At 58.0% G+C, this 19,475-nt stretch overlaps 1 protein-coding gene across 11 annotated transcripts in view; it reads right to left on the bottom strand.

Moving 5' to 3' along the window:
- The window catches only part of SOX6 (SRY-box transcription factor 6), an 846,804-nt gene that overhangs the window by 728,606 nt on the left and 98,723 nt on the right, over positions 1-19,475 (bottom strand). For all 11 annotated transcript variants that reach the window (XM_069739870.1, XM_069739868.1, XM_069739873.1 and 8 more), the window contains exon 2: positions 14,294-14,356. The gene's annotated coding sequence lies outside the window, so the exon portion shown is untranslated. The remainder of the gene's footprint in view (positions 1-14,293; positions 14,357-19,475) is intronic.

Here is a 19,475-nt window from a genome sequence, read left to right as displayed (position 1 = left end):
CTGACCTCTCTGCAGAGCATCGCTCCTCCACCTCCTGACATACATAGTGATACATCCTGCAGATTATTACACCACTGACCTCTCTGCAGAGCATCGCTCCTCCACCTCCTGACAGATACATAGTGATACATCCTGCAGATTATTACACCACTGACCTCTCTGCAGAGCATCGCTCCTCCACCTCCTGACAGATACATAGTGATACATCCTGCAGATTATTACACCACTGACCTCTCTGCAGAGCATCGCTCCTCCACCTCCTGACAGATACACAGTGATATATCCTGCAGAGTATTACACCGCTGACCTCCCTGCAGAGCATCGCTCCTCCACCTCCTGACAGATACACAGTGATATATCCTGCAGATTATTACACCGCTGACCTCTCTGCAGAGCATCGCTCCTCCACCTCCTGACAGATACACAGTGATATATCCTGCAGATTATTACACCGCTGACCTCTCTGCAGAGCATCGCTCCTCCACCTCCTGACAGATACACAGTGATATATCCTGCAGATTATTACACCGCTGACCTCTCTGCAGAGCATCGCTCCTCCACCTCCTGACAGATACACAGTGATATATCCTGCAGATTATTACACCGCTGACCTCTCTGCAGAGCATCGCTCCTCCACCTCCTGACAGATACACAGTGATATATCCTGCAGATTATTACACCGCTGACCTCTCTGCAGAGCATCGCTCCTCCACCTCCTGACAGATACACAGTGATACATCCTGCAGATTATTACACCGCCGACCTCTCTGCAGAGCATCGCTCCTCCACCTCCTGACAGATACACAGTGATACATCCTGCAGATTATTACACCGCCGACCTCTCTGCAGAGCATCGCTCCTCCACCTCCTGACAGATACACAGTGATACATCCTGCAGATTATTACACCGCCGACCTCTCTGCAGAGCATCGCTCCTCCACCTCCTGACAGATACACAGTGATACATCCTGCAGATTATTACACCGCCGACCTCTCTGCAGAGCATCGCTCCTCCACCTCCTGACAGATACATAGTGATACATCCTGCAGATTATTACACCGCCGACCTCTCTGCAGAGCATCGCTCCTCCACCTCCTGACAGATACATAGTGATACATCCTGCAGATTATTACACCGCCGACCTCTCTGCAGAGCATCGCTCCTCCACCTCCTGACAGATACATAGTGATACATCCTGCAGATTATTACACCGCCGACCTCTCTGCAGAGCATCGCTCCTCCACCTCCTGACAGATACATAGTGATACATCCTGCAGATTATTACACCGCCGACCTCTCTGCAGAGCATCGCTCCTCCACCTCCTGACAGATACATAGTGATACATCCTGCAGATTATTACACCGCCGACCTCTCTGCAGAGCATCGCTCCTCCACCTCCTGACAGATACATAGTGATACATCCTGCAGAGTATTACACCGCCGACCTCTCTGCAGAGCATCGCTCCTCCACCTCCTGACAGATACATAGTGATACATCCTGCAGAGTATTACACCGCCGACCTCTCTGCAGAGCATCGCTCCTCCACCTCCTGACAGATACAGTGATATATCCTGCAGATTATTACACCGCCGACCTCCCTGCAGAGCATCGCTCCTCCTCCTCCCGACAGATACATAGCGATACATCCTGCAGATTATTACACCACTGACCTCTCTGCAGACCATCGCTCCTCCACCTCCCGACAGATACATAGCGATACATCCTGCAGATTATTACACCACTGACCTCTCTGCAGAGCATCGCTCCTCCACCTCCTGACAGATACATAGCGATATATCCTGCAGAGTATTACACCACTGACCTCTCTGCAGAGCATCGCTCCTCCACCTCCTGACAGATACATAGTGATATATCCTGCAGATTATTACACCACTGACATCTCTGCAGAGCATCGCTCCTCCACCTCCTGACAGATACATAGTGATATATCCTGCAGATTATTACACCACCGACCTCTCTGCAGAGCATCGCTCCTCCATCTCCTGACAGATACATAGTGATATATCCTGCAGATTATTACACCACTGACCTCTCTGCAGAGCATCGCTCCTCCACCTCCTGACAGATACACAGTGATATATCCTGCAGATTATTACACCACTGACCTCTCTGCAGAGCATCGCTCCTCCACCTCCTGACAGATAGTGATATATTCTGCAGATTATTACACCACTGACCTCTCTGCAGAGCATCAGTCCTCCACCTCCTGACAGATACAGTGATATATCCTGCAGATTATTACACCACTGACCTCTCTGAGGGATGTACATGCTGAGGGATCTGCTGTGGGCACCATTGAGGGATCTGCCGTGGGCTCTGCCGTGGGGTCTACCGTGGGCTCTGCCGTGGGGTCTACCGTGGGCTCTGCCGTGGGGTCTACCGTGGGCTCTGCCGTGGGGTCTACCGTGGGCTCTGCCGTGGGGTCTACCGTGGGCTCTGCCGTGGGGTCTACCGTGGGCTCTGCCGTGGGGTCTACCGTGGGCTCTGCCGTGGGGTCTACCGTGGGCTCTGCCGTGGGGTCTACCGTGGGCTCTGCCGTGGGGTCTACCGTGGGCTCTGCCGTGGGGTCTACCGTGGGCTCTGCCGTGGGGTCTACCGTGGGCTCTGCCGTGGGGTCTACCGTGGGCTCTGCCGTGGGGTCTACCGTGGGCTCTGCCGTGGGGTCTACCGTGGGCTCTGCCGTGGGGTCTACCGTGGGCTCTGCCGTGGGGTCTACCGTGGGCTCTGCCGTGGGGTCTACCGTGGGCTCTGCCGTGGGGTCTACCGTGGGCTCTGCCGTGGGGTCTACCGTGGGCTCTGCCGTGGGGTCTACCGTGGGCTCTGCCGTGGGGTCTACCGTGGGCTCTGCCGTGGGGTCTACCGTGGGCTCTGCCGTGGGGTCTACCGTGGGCTCTGCCGTGGGGTCTACCGTGGGCTCTGCCGTGGGGTCTACCGTGGGCTCTGCCGTGGGGTCTACCGTGGGCTCTGCCGTGGGGTCTACCGTGGGCTCTGCCGTGGGGTCTACCGTGGGCTCTGCCGTGGGGTCTACCGTGGGCTCTGCCGTGGGGTCTACCGTGGGCTCTGCCGTGGGGTCTACCGTGGGCTCTGCCGTGGGGTCTACCGTGGGCTCTGCCGTGGGGTCTACCGTGGGCTCTGCCGTGGGGTCTACCGTGGGCTCTGCCGTGGGGTCTACCGTGGGCTCTGCCGTGGGGTCTACCGTGGGCTCTGCCGTGGGGTCTACCGTGGGCTCTGCCGTGGGGTCTACCGTGGGCTCTGCCGTGGGGTCTACCGTGGGCTCTGCCGTGGGGTCTACCGTGGGCTCTGCCGTGGGGTCTACCGTGGGCTCTGCCGTGGGGTCTACCGTGGGCTCTGCCGTGGGGTCTACCGTGGGCTCTGCCGTGGGGTCTACCGTGGGCTCTGCCGTGGGGTCTACCGTGGGCTCTGCCGTGGGGTCTACCGTGGGCTCTGCCGTGGGGTCTACCGTGGGCTCTGCCGTGGGGTCTACCGTGGGCTCTGCCGTGGGGTCTACCGTGGGCTCTGCCGTGGGGTCTACCGTGGGCTCTGCCGTGGGGTCTACCGTGGGCTCTGCCGTGGGGTCTACCGTGGGCTCTGCCGTGGGGTCTACCGTGGGCTCTGCCGTGGGGTCTACCGTGGGCTCTGCCGTGGGGTCTACCGTGGGCTCTGCCGTGGGGTCTACCGTGGGCTCTGCCGTGGGGTCTACCGTGGGCTCTGCCGTGGGGTCTACCGTGGGCTCTGCCGTGGGGTCTACCGTGGGCTCTGCCGTGGGGTCTACCGTGGGCTCTGCCGTGGGGTCTACCGTGGGCTCTGCCGTGGGGTCTACCGTGGGCTCTGCCGTGGGGTCTACCGTGGGCTCTGCCGTGGGGTCTACCGTGGGCTCTGCCGTGGGGTCTACCGTGGGCTCTGCCGTGGGGTCTACCGTGGGCTCTGCCGTGGGGTCTACCGTGGGCTCTGCCGTGGGGTCTACCGTGGGCTCTGCCGTGGGGTCTACCGTGGGCTCTGCCGTGGGGTCTACCGTGGGCTCTGCCGTGGGGTCTACCGTGGGCTCTGCCGTGGGGTCTACCGTGGGCTCTGCCGTGGGGTCTACCGTGGGCTCTGCCGTGGGGTCTACCGTGGGCTCTGCCGTGGGGTCTACCGTGGGCTCTGCCGTGGGGTCTACCGTGGGCTCTGCCGTGGGGTCTACCGTGGGCTCTGCCGTGGGGTCTACCGTGGGCTCTGCCGTGGGGTCTACCGTGGGCTCTGCCGTGGGGTCTACCGTGGGCTCTGCCGTGGGGTCTACCGTGGGCTCTGCCGTGGGGTCTACCGTGGGCTCTGCCGTGGGGTCTACCGTGGGCTCTGCCGTGGGGTCTACCGTGGGCTCTGCCGTGGGGTCTACCGTGGGCTCTGCCGTGGGGCCTACCGTGGGCTCTGCCGTGGGGCCTACCGTGGGCTTTGCCGTGGGGTCTGCCGTGGGCTCTACCGTGGGGTCTACCGTGGGCTCTGCCGTGGGCTCTGCCGTGGGGTCTACCGTGGGCTCTGCCGTGGGGTCTACCGTGGGCTCTGCCGTGGGGTCTACCGTGGGCTCTGCAGTGGGGTCTACCGTGGGCTCTGCCGTGGGGTCTACCGTGGGCTCTGCCGTGGGGTCTACCGTGGGCTCTGCCGTGGGGTCTACCTTGGGCTCTGCCGTGGGCACTACTGTAGGCTCTGCTGAGGGTTCTGCTGTGGGCACCATTGAGGGCTCTGCTGTGGGCACTATTGTGGGCTCTGCTGAGGGCACTGCTGTGGGGTCTGCAGTGGGCTCTACTGAGGGACCTGCTGTGGGCTCTGCTGAGGCGTCTACCGTGGGCTCTGACGTGGGTACTATTGTGGGCACTACTGTGGACTCTGCCGTGGGGACTGCATTGGGCTCTGCTGTGGGCACTGCTGTGGGGTCTACCGTGGGCTCTGCTGTGGGCACCATTGTGGGGTCAGCCATGGGCTCTGCTGTGGGAGATAGGACTGTGGCTACAGCTCCGCACGTGTTCCGCCTGGCGCCATTTGCAGTCTGATGTCATACACCGCTCTGTACATACGTGACCACCCTCATCCCTGTGATCGGACGGCTTTCCCACAGGGCCCTTCTCACAGCCGGAATCGGGTTTGTTGCGATTGGTTTTCGGGAACATTTTTACACTGACATAAATAATACAGAACAGGTGCATTGTGCAGACAAGGGAGAAGCGTTGTAGCTGGCGAGTGCAGATGGATGGCGGAACTATAAATACCCGGCTCGTATGGCTTTTATCACACGCATTCTCTCGGATTTCAGGTGTAATTTACAGGCTGAGCAGAGTCCGTGTTATTGTCGATGGCGTTCACTATGACAAGGCTGTAAATAGCGCTGCCATGTCCGGCCTCATCTTACAGTCACTCGGCAATAACAATCAATCACTAACATCAGATGACCCGGGGTCTTCCAGGTACAATGAGCCCAAGCGCCTTCCCAAAATCCGCCTTCAGCCGTGAACGGCACCACCAGCCTATAGAGCGGAGACATGAGCAGCTCCGAGCACCCCGCGCAGCTGCATGCGCCACCATCACCGCCTCTGCACCCATCACCGCTGGAGGTGCCCAGCCTATAGAGCGGAGACATGAGCAGCTCCGAGCACCCCGCGCAGCTGCATGCGCCACCATCACCGCCTCTGCACCCATCACCCCTGGAGGTGCCCAGCCTATAGAGCGGAGACATGAGCAGCTCCGAGCACCCTGCACGGCTGCATGCGCCACCATCACCGCCTCTGCGCCCATCACCGCTGGAGGTGTCCAGCCTATAGAGCGGAGACATGAGCAGCTCCGAGCACCCCGCGCAGCTGCATGCACCACTGTCACCGCCTCTGCACCCATCACCCCTGGAGGTGTCCAGCCTATAGAGCGGAGACATGAGCAGCTCCGAGCACCCCGCGCAGCTGCATGCGCCACCATCACCGCCTCTGCACCCATCACCGCTGGAGGTGCCCAGCCTATAGAGCGGAGACATGAGCAGCTCCGAGCACCCCGCGCAGCTGCATGCGCCACCATCACCGCCTCTGCACCCATCACCGCTGGAGGTGCCCAGCCTATAGAGCGGAGACATGAGCAGCTCCGAGCACCCCGCGCAGCTGCATGCGCCACCATCACCGCCTCTGCATCCATCACCCCTGGAGGTGCCCAGCCTATAGAGCGGAGACATGAGCAGCTCCGAGCACCCTGCACGGCTGCATGCGCCACCATCACCGCCTCTGCATCCATCACCGCTGGAGGTGCCCAGCCTATAGAGCGGAGACATGAGCAGCTCCGAGCACCCCGCGCAGCTGCATGCGCCACCATCACCGCCTCTGCACCCATCACCCCTGGAGGTGTCCAGCCTATAGAGCGGAGACATGAGCAGCTCCGAGCACCCCGCGCAGCTGCATGCGCCACCATCACCGCCTCTGCACCCATCACCGCTGGAGGTGCCCAGCCTATAGAGCGGAGACATGAGCAGCTCCGAGCACCCCGCGCAGCTGCATGCGCCACCATCACCGCCTCTGCACCCATCACCGCTGGAGGTGCCCAGCCTATAGAGCGGAGACATGAGCAGCTCCGAGCACCCCGCGCAGCTGCATGCGCCACTGTCACCACCTCTGCGCCCATCACCCCTGGAGGTGCCCAGCCTATAAAGCGGAGACATGAGCAGCTCCGAGCACCCCGCGCAGCTGCATGCGCCACCATCACCGCCTCTGCACCCATCACCGCTGGAGGTGCCCAGCCTATAGAGCGGAGACATGAGCAGCTCCGAGCACCCTGCACAGCTGCATGCGCCACCATCACCGCCTCTGCACCCATCACCCCTGGAGGTGCCCAGCCTATAGAGCGGAGACATGAGCAGCTCCGAGCACCCTGCACAGCTGCATGCGCCACCATCACCGCCTCTGCGCCCATCACCCCTGGAGGTGCCCAGCCTATAGAGCGGAGACATGAGCAGCTCCGAGCACCCTGCACAGCTGCATGCGCCACCATCACCGCCTCTGCGCCCATCACCCCTGGAGGTGCCCAGCCTATAGAGCGGAGACATGAGCAGCTCCGAGCACCCCGCGCAGCTGCATGCGCCACTATCACCACCTCTGCGCCCATCACCCCTGGAGGTGCCCAGCCTATAGAGTGGAGACATGAGCAGCTCCGAGCACCCCGCGCAGCTGCATGCGCCACGGTCACCCCCTCTGCACCCATCACCGCTGGAGGTGCCCAGCCTATAGAGCAGAGACATGAGCAGCTCCGAGCACCCCGCGCAGCTGCATGCGCCACGGTCACCCCCTCTGCGCCCATCACCGCTGGAGGTGTCCAGCCTATAGAGCGGAGACATGAGCAGCTCCGAGCACCCCGCGCAGCTGCATGCGCCACTTTCACCGCCTCTGTGCCCATCACCGCTGGAGGTGCCCAGCCTATAGAGCGGAGACATGAGCAGCTCCGAGCACCCCGCGCAGCTGCATGCGCCACTGTCACCACCTCTGCGCCCATTACCCCTGGAGGTGCCCAGCCTATAGAGTGGAGACATGAGCAGCTCCGAGCACCCCGCGCAGCTGCATGCGCCACGGTCACCCCCTCTGCGCCCATCACCGCTGGAGGTGTCCAGCCTATAGAGCGGAAACATGAGCAGCTCCGAGCACCCCGCGCAGCTGCATGCGCCACCATCACCGCCTCTGCGCCCATCACCGCTGGAGGTGTCCAGCCTATAGAGCGGAGACATGAGCAGCTCCGAGCACCCCGCGCAGCTGCATGCGCCACTGTCACCCCCTCTGCGCCCATCACCGCTGGAGGTGCCCAGCCTATAGAGCGGAGACATGAGCAGCTCCGAGCACCCCGCGCAGCTGCATGCGCCACCGTCACCGCCTCTGCACCCATCACCGCTGGAGGTGTCCAGCCTATAGAGCGGAGACATGAGCAGCTCCGAGCACCCCGCGCAGCTGCATGCGCCACTGTCACCCCCTCTGCGCCCATCACCGCTGGAGGTGCCCAGCCTATAGAGCGGAGACATGAGCAGCTCCGAGCACCCCGCGCAGCTGCATGCGCCACTGTCACCACCTCTGCGCCCATCACCCCTGGAGGTGCCCAGCCTATAGAGTGGAGACATGAGCAGCTCCGAGCACCCCGCGCAGCTGCATGCGCCACTGTCACCGCCTCTGCTCCCATCACCCCTGGAGGTGCCCAGCCTATAGAGCGGAGACATGAGCAGCTCCGAGCACCCCGCGCAGCTGCATGCGCCACTGCCACCACCTCTGCGCCCATCACCCCTGGATGTGTCCAGCCTATAGAGCGGAGACATGAGCAGCTCCGAGCACCCCGCGCAGCTGCATGCGCCACTGTCACCACCTCTGCGCCCATCACTGCTGGAGGTGTCCAGCCTATAGAGTGGAGACATGAGCAGCTCCGAGCACCCCGCGCAGCTGCATGCGCCACTGTCACCGCCTCTGCGCCCATCACCCCTGGAGGTGCCCAGCCTATAGAGCGGAGACATGAGCAGCTCCGAGCACCCTGCGCAGCTGCATGCGCCACTGTCACCCCCTCTGCGCCCATCACCGCTGGAGGTGTCCAGCCTATAGAGCGGAGACATGAGCAGCTCCGAGCACCCCGCGCAGCTGCATGCGCCACTGTCACCGCCTCTGCGCCCATCACCCCTGGAGGTGCCCAGCCTATAGAGCAGAGACATGAGCAGCTCCGAGCACCCCGCGCAGCTGCATGCGCCACTGTCACCACCTCTGCGCCCATCACCCCTGGAGGTGCCCAGCCTATAGAGCAGAGACATGAGCAGCTCCGAGCACCCCGCGCAGCTGCATGCGCCACGGTCACCCCCTCTGCGCCCATCACCGCTGGAGGTGCCCAGCCTATAGAGCGGAGACATGAGCAGCTCCGAGCACCCCGCGCAGCTGCATGCGCCACTGTCACCGCCTCTGCACCCATCACTGCTGGAGGTGTCCAGCCTATAGAGCGGAGACATGAGCAGCTCCGAGCACCCCGCGCAGCTGCATGCGCCACTGTCACCGCCTCTGCGCCCATCACCGCTGGAGGTGTCCAGCCTATAGAGCGGAGACATGAGCAGCTCCGAGCACCCCGCGCAGCTGCATGCGCCACGGTCACCCCCTCTGCGCCCATCACCGCTGGAGGTGCCCAGCCTATAGAGCGGAGACATGAGCAGCTCCGAGCACCCCGCGCAGCTGCATGCGCCACTGTCACCACCTCTGCGCCCATCACCCCTGGAGGTGCCCAGCCTATAAAGCGGAGACATGAGCAGCTCCGAGCACCCCGCGCAGCTGCATGCGCCACCATCACCGCCTCTGCACCCATCACCGCTGGAGGTGCCCAGCCTATAGAGCGGAGACATGAGCAGCTCCGAGCACCCTGCACAGCTGCATGCGCCACCATCACCGCCTCTGCACCCATCACCCCTGGAGGTGCCCAGCCTATAGAGCGGAGACATGAGCAGCTCCGAGCACCCTGCACAGCTGCATGCGCCACCATCACCGCCTCTGCGCCCATCACCCCTGGAGGTGCCCAGCCTATAGAGCGGAGACATGAGCAGCTCCGAGCACCCTGCACAGCTGCATGCGCCACCATCACCGCCTCTGCGCCCATCACCCCTGGAGGTGCCCAGCCTATAGAGCGGAGACATGAGCAGCTCCGAGCACCCCGCGCAGCTGCATGCGCCACTATCACCACCTCTGCGCCCATCACCCCTGGAGGTGCCCAGCCTATAGAGTGGAGACATGAGCAGCTCCGAGCACCCCGCGCAGCTGCATGCGCCACGGTCACCCCCTCTGCACCCATCACCGCTGGAGGTGCCCAGCCTATAGAGCAGAGACATGAGCAGCTCCGAGCACCCCGCGCAGCTGCATGCGCCACGGTCACCCCCTCTGCGCCCATCACCGCTGGAGGTGTCCAGCCTATAGAGCGGAGACATGAGCAGCTCCGAGCACCCTGCACAGCTGCATGCGCCACCATCACCGCTGGAGGTGTCCAGCCTATAGAGCAGAGACATGAGCAGCTCCGAGCACCCCGCGCAGCTGCATGCGCCACGGTCACCCCCTCTGCGCCCATCACCGCTGGAGGTGTCCAGCCTATAGAGCGGAGACATGAGCAGCTCCGAGCACCCTGCACAGCTGCATGCGCCACCATCACCGCTGGAGGTGTCCAGCCTATAGAGTGGAGACATGAGCAGCTCCGAGCACCCCGCGCAGCTGCATGCGCCACTTTCACCGCCTCTGTGCCCATCACCGCTGGAGGTGCCCAGCCTATAGAGCGGAGACATGAGCAGCTCCGAGCACCCCGCGCAGCTGCATGCGCCACTGTCACCACCTCTGCGCCCATTACCCCTGGAGGTGCCCAGCCTATAGAGTGGAGACATGAGCAGCTCCGAGCACCCCGCGCAGCTGCATGCGCCACGGTCACCCCCTCTGCGCCCATCACCGCTGGAGGTGTCCAGCCTATAGAGCGGAAACATGAGCAGCTCCGAGCACCCCGCGCAGCTGCATGCGCCACCGTCACCGCCTCTGCACCCATCACCGCTGGAGGTGTCCAGCCTATAGAGCGGAGACATGAGCAGCTCCGAGCACCCCGCGCAGCTGCATGCGCCACTGTCACCCCCTCTGCGCCCATCACCGCTGGAGGTGCCCAGCCTATAGAGCGGAGACATGAGCAGCTCCGAGCACCCCGCGCAGCTGCATGCGCCACCGTCACCGCCTCTGCACCCATCACCGCTGGAGGTGTCCAGCCTATAGAGCGGAGACATGAGCAGCTCCGAGCACCCCGCGCAGCTGCATGCGCCACTGTCACCCCCTCTGCGCCCATCACCGCTGGAGGTGCCCAGCCTATAGAGCGGAGACATGAGCAGCTCCGAGCACCCCGCGCAGCTGCATGCGCCACTGTCACCACCTCTGCGCCCATCACCCCTGGAGGTGCCCAGCCTATAGAGTGGAGACATGAGCAGCTCCGAGCACCCCGCGCAGCTGCATGCGCCACTGTCACCGCCTCTGCTCCCATCACCCCTGGAGGTGCCCAGCCTATAGAGCGGAGACATGAGCAGCTCCGAGCACCCCGCGCAGCTGCATGCGCCACTGCCACCACCTCTGCGCCCATCACCCCTGGATGTGTCCAGCCTATAGAGCGGAGACATGAGCAGCTCCGAGCACCCCGCGCAGCTGCATGCGCCACTGTCACCACCTCTGCGCCCATCACTGCTGGAGGTGTCCAGCCTATAGAGTGGAGACATGAGCAGCTCCGAGCACCCCGCGCAGCTGCATGCGCCACTGTCACCGCCTCTGCGCCCATCACCCCTGGAGGTGCCCAGCCTATAGAGCGGAGACATGAGCAGCTCCGAGCACCCTGCGCAGCTGCATGCGCCACTGTCACCCCCTCTGCGCCCATCACCGCTGGAGGTGTCCAGCCTATAGAGCGGAGACATGAGCAGCTCCGAGCACCCCGCGCAGCTGCATGCGCCACTGTCACCGCCTCTGCGCCCATCACCCCTGGAGGTGCCCAGCCTATAGAGCAGAGACATGAGCAGCTCCGAGCACCCCGCGCAGCTGCATGCGCCACTGTCACCACCTCTGCGCCCATCACCCCTGGAGGTGCCCAGCCTATAGAGCAGAGACATGAGCAGCTCCGAGCACCCCGCGCAGCTGCATGCGCCACGGTCACCCCCTCTGCGCCCATCACCGCTGGAGGTGCCCAGCCTATAGAGCGGAGACATGAGCAGCTCCGAGCACCCCGCGCAGCTGCATGCGCCACTGTCACCACCTCTGCGCCCATCACCGCTGGAGGTGTCCAGCCTATAGAGCGGAGACATGAGCAGCTCCGAGCACCCCGCGCAGCTGCATGCGCCACGGTCACCCCCTCTGCGCCCATCACCGCTGGAGGTGCCCAGCCTATAGAGCGGAGACATGAGCAGCTCCGAGCACCCCGCGCAGCTGCATGCGCCACTGTCACCACCTCTGCGCCCATCACCGCTGGAGGTGTCCAGCCTATAGAGCGGAGACATGAGCAGCTCCGAGCACCCCGCGCAGCTGCATGCGCCACCATCACCGCCTCTGCGCCCATCACCGCTGGAGGTGTCCAGCCTATAGAGCGGAGACATGAGCAGCTCCGAGCACCCCGCGCAGCTGCATGCGCCACCATCACCGCCTCTGCGCCCATCACCCCTGGAGGTGTCCAGCCTATAGAGTGGAGACATGAGCAGCTCCGAGCACCCTGCACAGCTGCATGCGCCACCATCACCGCCTCTGCGCCCATCACCGCTGGAGGTGCCCAGCCTATAGAGCGGAGACATGAGCAGCTCCGAGCACCCCGCGCAGCTGCATGCGCCACGGTCACCCCCTCTGCGCCCATCACCGCTGGAGGTGTCCAGCCTATAGAGTGGAGACATGAGCAGCTCCGAGCACCCCGCGCAGCTGCATGCGCCACGGTCACCCCCTCTGCGCCCATCACCGCTGGAGGTGCCCAGCCTATAGAGCGGAGACATGAGCAGCTCCGAGCACCCCGCGCAGCTGCATGCGCCACTTTCACCGCCTCTGTGCCCATCACCGCTGGAGGTGCCCAGCCTATAGAGCGGAGACATGAGCAGCTCCGAGCACCCCGCGCAGCTGCATGCGCCACTGTCACCACCTCTGCGCCCATTACCCCTGGAGGTGCCCAGCCTATAGAGTGGAGACATGAGCAGCTCCGAGCACCCCGCGCAGCTGCATGCGCCACTGTCACCGCCTCTGCACCCATCACCGCTGGAGGTGCCCAGCCTATAGAGTGGAGACATGAGCAGCTCCGAGCACCCCGCGCAGCTGCATGCGCCACCATCACCGCCTCTGCGCCCATCACCCCTGGAGGTGTCCAGCCTATAGAGCGGAGACATGAGCAGCTCCGAGCACCCTGCACAGCTGCATGCGCCACTGTCACCGCCTCTGCACCCATCACTGCTGGAGGTGCCCAGCCTATAGAGTGGAGACATGAGCAGCTCCGAGCACCCTGCACAGCTGCATGCGCCACTGTCACCGCCTCTGTACCCATCACCCCTGGAGGTGTCCAGCCTATAGAGCGGAGACATGAGCAGCTCCGAGCACCCTGCGCAGCTGCATGCGCCACGGTCACCACCTCTGCGCCCATCACCGCTGGAGGTGCCCAGCCTATAGAGCGGAGACATGAGCAGCTCCGAGCACCCCGCGCAGCTGCATGCGCCACCATCACCGCCTCTGCGCCCATCACCCCTGGAGGTGTCCAGCCTATAGAGCGGAGACATGAGCAGCTCCGAGCACCCTGCGCAGCTGCATGCGCCACTGTCACCGCCTCTGCGCCCATCACCGCTGGAGGTGTCCGCAGAGAGTATGGGCCTCTAGTCCGCGACTCACCATGGATCGGGAAAGTCTGCTACCGATCAGGTTGTTCTGCTGGGAGACGTATCGTGACCTCTTTACGCTCCTTGTATGCGCCATGTAAATGTTCACATAATCCGTCCTCAGGAAATCATTCTGCAGCACAGGATCACACAGACGACATGGCGGAGGGGAGGAGGGGGATGCAGCTGCAGTTTCTCTGGGAGAAGACTGCTGCTGGTCGCTTACTCCTCAGGACAGCGGTCAGTATCCCTGCCTGTCACATGCGGGGAAGGTCCGGCCCGTTACCGACACAGCGGTCCTCTCCCACACTGCCTGGAGCATTAGCTTTCGAGCCCACTAGAGACAAGTGGTGACAGCCTTTACGCAGCAGTGCCACGGAACATGTTGGTGCTATACAAGTTATACCGGGGAGGGAAGGATGGCTAGCCCTAACCAGTAGCGCAATGCACGTCCTAATCAGCACACCTACAGTGAAACATGAAGGAAAACAAGCCATAATTACAAGTTACAGTTAGTCACGATGAGACCATCTCCATCGACCTAAATATCAATGAGAAGAAATCCTTCATCCGCCCCGGATGTCGTGAGAACCCTCCATGTGGCACGAGGGGTAAACGGCGCATCTGTCGGCTCTGCACCCACCATTCCACAGTGACGCTGTGCCATTCCCGGCTGTCCAGCTCTTTCCTCACACTATGGTAAGAGCCTATAAACACAAAGCGGTCTAATGCTGCAGACTAGTACTGTCGGCTGCACGCGCCTTTACAGCCGCAGACTGGCTCTGACCTCTAGCTGAGCATTTATACCTGTTCCCCCAAATTGTTCAGGACCTCCCGAACCGCACGAGGCCGCCCCGTCCCCCAGGACACCACAGTCCACAGCTAATCAAGACCCGACAAGGTGAAATAATTGGTACTTACAGAAAATGAAGAAAATGGCTCCACAAGTCAGGGCTGGGCGTCCTGTGAACTCATGAACGTGATCTGTGGAAAGAAGAGAAAACTGCAATGAGGCCCAGAGTCACCACCTCAGAAGGGTCGATGATTCGGAGGAGGCCCAGCGGACCCCGGACGGAGGATCAGGGGCACATTCGGCAAGTGGTTTAAATACACAAAAAAAAAACATAACTCTGCTACTTAAACATAAAAAATAAGAGACGGACCTAAGAGGAGCCATCACAGACAAGTGTGGGAGAAAGCAGGAGCCGTCCTACAGCAGCAGTCACTGCCACAACATGTCCCTACCTCAGTATTAAAGGGGTCAGGTCATCGGAAAGTCGCCTACTGTCAAGTTTATGTTCACACTCACGGTCCACACATTTATCCAGAAGGGAATAATGAAGGGAAATCTGGCGTTTGCACTTTGGACAGTTGGGCTATTCGGACATATAATTCCTGCTCTTTACACAAGACTTTTCAGCAGTCTCATCATCACTGATCAGGTTACAATGACCGGTAACATCAGGTGATCGGATCCACCAATCACAATACATGTCACAGCTCACCTCCTCCTCCTGTACATTGACTGGTAACACCTCTTTATACAGTAGATAACACAGGATCCACCAATCACAATAGGTGAGGTCACAGCTCACCTCCTCCTCCTGTACAATGACTGATAACACCTCTATATACAGTAGATAACACAGGATCCACCATTCACAATAGGTGATGTCACAGCTCACCTCCTCCTCCTGTACATTGACTGGTAACACCTCTATATACAGTAGATAACACAGGATCCACTATTCACAATAGGTGAGGTCACAGCTCACCTCCTCCTCCTGTACATTGACTGGTAACACCTCTATATACAGTAGATAACACAGGATCCACCATTCACAATAGATGATATCACAGCTCACCTCCTCCTCCTGTACACTGACTGATAACACCTCTATATACAGTAGATAACACAGGATCCACCATTCACAATAGGTGATGTCACAGCTCACCTCCTCCCCCTGTACAATGACTGATAACACCTCTATATACAGTAGATAACACAGGATCCACCATTCACAATAGGTGATATCACAGCCCACCTCCTCCTCCTGTACACTGACTGATAACACCTCTATATACAGTAGATAACACAGGATCCACCATTCACAATAGGTGATGTCACAGCTCACCTCCTCCCCCTGTACAATGACTGATAACACCTCTATATACAGTAGATAACACAGGATCCACCATTCACAATAGGTGATATCACAGCCCACCTCCTCCTCCTGTACACTGACTGATAACACCTCTATATACAGTAGATAACACAGGATCCACCATTCACAATAGGTGATATCACAGCCCACCTCCTCCTCCTGTACAATGACTGATAACACCTCTATATACTATATACAGTAGATAACACAGGATCCACCATTCACAATAGGTGATATCACAGCTCACCTCCTCCTCCTGTACAATGACTGATAACACCTCTATATACAGTAGATAACACAGGATCCACCATTCACAATAGGTGAGGACACAGCTCACCTCCTCCCCCTGTACAATGACTGATAACACCTCTATATACAGTAGATCATACAGGATCCACCATTCACAATAGGTGTTGTCACAGCTCACCTCCTCCCCCTCCTGTACAATGACTGATAACACCTCTATATACAGTAGATAACACAGGATCCACCATTCACAATAGGTGATATCACAGCTCACCTCCTCCTCCTGTACAATGACTGATAACACCTCTATATACAGTAGATAACACAGGATCCACCATTCACAATAGGTGAGGACACAGCTCACCGCCTCCTCCTGTACAATGACTGATAACACCTCTATATACTATATACAGTAGATAACACAGGATCCACCATTCACAATAGGTGATGTCACAGCTCACCTCCTCCTCCTGTACAATGACTGATAACACCTCTATATACTATATACAGTAGATAACACAGGATCCACCATTCACAATAGGTGATATCACAGCTCACCTCCTCCTCCTGTACAATGACTGATAACACATCTATATACAGTAGATAACACAGGATCCACCAATCACAATAGGTGATGTCACAGCTCACCTCCTCCTCCTGTACATTGACTGGTAACACCTCTATATACAGTAGATAACACAGGATCCACCATTCACAATAGGTGAGGTCACAGCTCACCTCCTCCTCCTGTACAATGACTGATAACACCTCTATATACAGTAGATAACACAGGATCCACCATTCACAATAGGTGAGGTCACAGCTCACCTCCTCCTCCTGTACAATGACTGATAACACCTCTATATACTATATACAGCAGATAACACAGGATCCACCATTCACAATAGGTGAGGACACAGCTCACCTCCTCCTCCTGTACACTGACTGATAACACCTCTATATACAGTAGATAACACAGGATCCACCATTCACAATAGGTGATGTCACAGCTCACCTCCTCCTCCTGTACATTGACTGGTAACACCTCTATATACAGTAGATAACACAGGTTCCACCATTCACAATACATGTCACAGCTCACCTCCTCCTCCTGTACAATGACTGATAACACCTCTATATACAGTAGATAACACAGGATCCACCAATCACAATAGGTGATGTCACAGCTCACCTCCTCCTCCTGTACATTGACTGGTAACACCTCTATATACAGTAGATAACACAGGATCCACCATTCACAATAGGTGAGGACACAGCTCACCTCCTCCCCCTGTACAATGACTGATAACACCTCTATATACAGTAGATAACACAGGATCCACCATTCACAATAGGTGATGTCACAGCTCACCTCCTCCTCCTGTACATTGACTGGTAACACCTCTATATACAGTAGATAACACAGGATCCACCATTCACAATAGGTGAGGTCACAGCTCACCTCCTCCTCCTGTACAATGACTGATAACACCTCTATATACTATATACAGCAGATAACACAGGATCCACCATTCACAATAGGTGAGGACACAGCTCACCTCCTCCTCCTGTACAATGACTGGTAACACCTCTATATACAGTAGATAACACAGGATCCACCATTCACAATAGGTGATGTCACAGCTCACCTCCTCCTCCTGTACATTGACTGGTAACACCTCTATATACAGTAGATAACACAGGATCCACCATTCACAATACATGTCACAGCTCACCTCCTCCTCCTGTACAATGACTGATAACACCTCTATATACAGTAGATAACACAGGATCCACCATTCACAATAGGTGATGTCACAGCTCACCTCCTCCTCCTGTACATTGACTGGTAACACCTCTATATACAGTAGATAACACAGGATCCACCATTCACAATAGGTGAGGACACAGCTCACCTCCTCCCCCTGTACAATGACTGATAACACCTCTATATACAGTAGATAGATAACACAGGATCCACCATTCACAATAGGTGATGTCACAGCTCACCTCCTCCTCCTGTACATTGACTGGTAACACCTCTATATACAGTAGATAACACAGGATCCACCATTCACAATAGGTGAGGACACAGCTCACCTCCTCCCCCTGTACAATGACTGATAACACCTCTATATACAGTAGATAACACAGGATCCACCATTCACAATAGGTGAGGTCACAGCTCACCTCCCCCTCCTGTACAATGACTGATAACACCTCTATATACAGTAGATAACACAGGATCCACCATTCACAATAGGTGAGGACACAGCTCACCTCCTCCTCCTGTACAATGACTGGTAACACCTCTATATACAGTAGATCATACAGGATCCACCATTCACAATAGGTGATATCACAGCTCACCTCCTCCTCCTGTACAATGACTGATAACACTTCTATATACAGCAGATAACACAGGATCCACCATTCACAATAGGTGATGTCACAGCTCACCTCCTCCTCCTGTACAATGACTGATTACACCTCTATATACAGCAGATAACACAGGATCCACCATTCACAATAGGTGATGTCACAGCTCACCTCCCCCTCCTGTACAATGACTGAGAACACCTCTATATACAGTAGATCATACAGGATCCACCATTCAGAATAGGTGATGTCACAGCTCACCTCCCCCTCCTGTACAATGACTGATAACACCTCTATATACAGCAGATAACACAGGATCCACCATTCAGAATAGGTGATGTCACAGCTCACCTCCTCCTCCTGTACAATGACTGATTACACCTCTATATACAGCAGATAACACAGGATCCACCATTCACAATAGGTGATGTCACAGCTCACCTCCTCCTCCTGTACAATGACTGATAACACCTCTATATACAGCTGATAACACAGGATCCACCATTCACAATAGGTGATGTCACAGCTCACCTCCCCCTCCTGTACAATGACTGAGAACACCTCTATATACAGTAGATCATACAGGATCCACCATTCACAATAGGTGATATCACAGCTCACCTCCTCCTCCTGTACAATGACTGAGAACACCTCTATATACAGTAGATCATACAGGATCCACCATTCACAATAAGTGATGTCACAGCTCACCTCCTCCTCCTGTACAATGACTGAGAACACCTCTATATACAGTAGATCATACAGGATCCACCATTCACAATAGGTGATATCACAGCTCACCTCCTCCTCCTGTACAATGACTGAGAACACCTCTATATACAGTAGATCATACAGGATCCACCATTCACAATAGGTGATATCACAGCTCACCTCCTCCTCCTGTACAATGACTGAGAACACCTCTATATACAGTAGATCATACAGGATCCACCATTCACAATAAGTGATGTCACAGCTCACCTCCTCCTGTACAATGACTGATAACACCTCTATATACAGTAGATAACACAGGATCCACCATTCACAATAGGTGATGTCACAGCTCACCTCCTCCTCCTCCTCCTGTACAATGACTGATAACACAGGATCATCCAATCACAATAGGTGATGTCACAGCTCTCCTCCTCCTCCTACTGCACAATGACTGATAACACAGGATTAACCATTCACAATAGGTGATGTCACAGCTCACCTCCCCCTCCTGTACAATGACTGAGAACACCTCTATATACAGTAGATCATACAGGATCCACCATTCACAATAGGTGATATCACAGCTCACCTCCTCCTCC

This window comes from Ranitomeya imitator, chromosome 9 (assembly GCF_032444005.1).
Source record: "Ranitomeya imitator isolate aRanImi1 chromosome 9, aRanImi1.pri, whole genome shotgun sequence".
NCBI lineage: Eukaryota > Metazoa > Chordata > Amphibia > Anura > Dendrobatidae > Ranitomeya > Ranitomeya imitator.
Note: the sequence above shows the minus strand (reverse complement) of the source record. Positions and strands in the feature narration are given on the sequence as shown.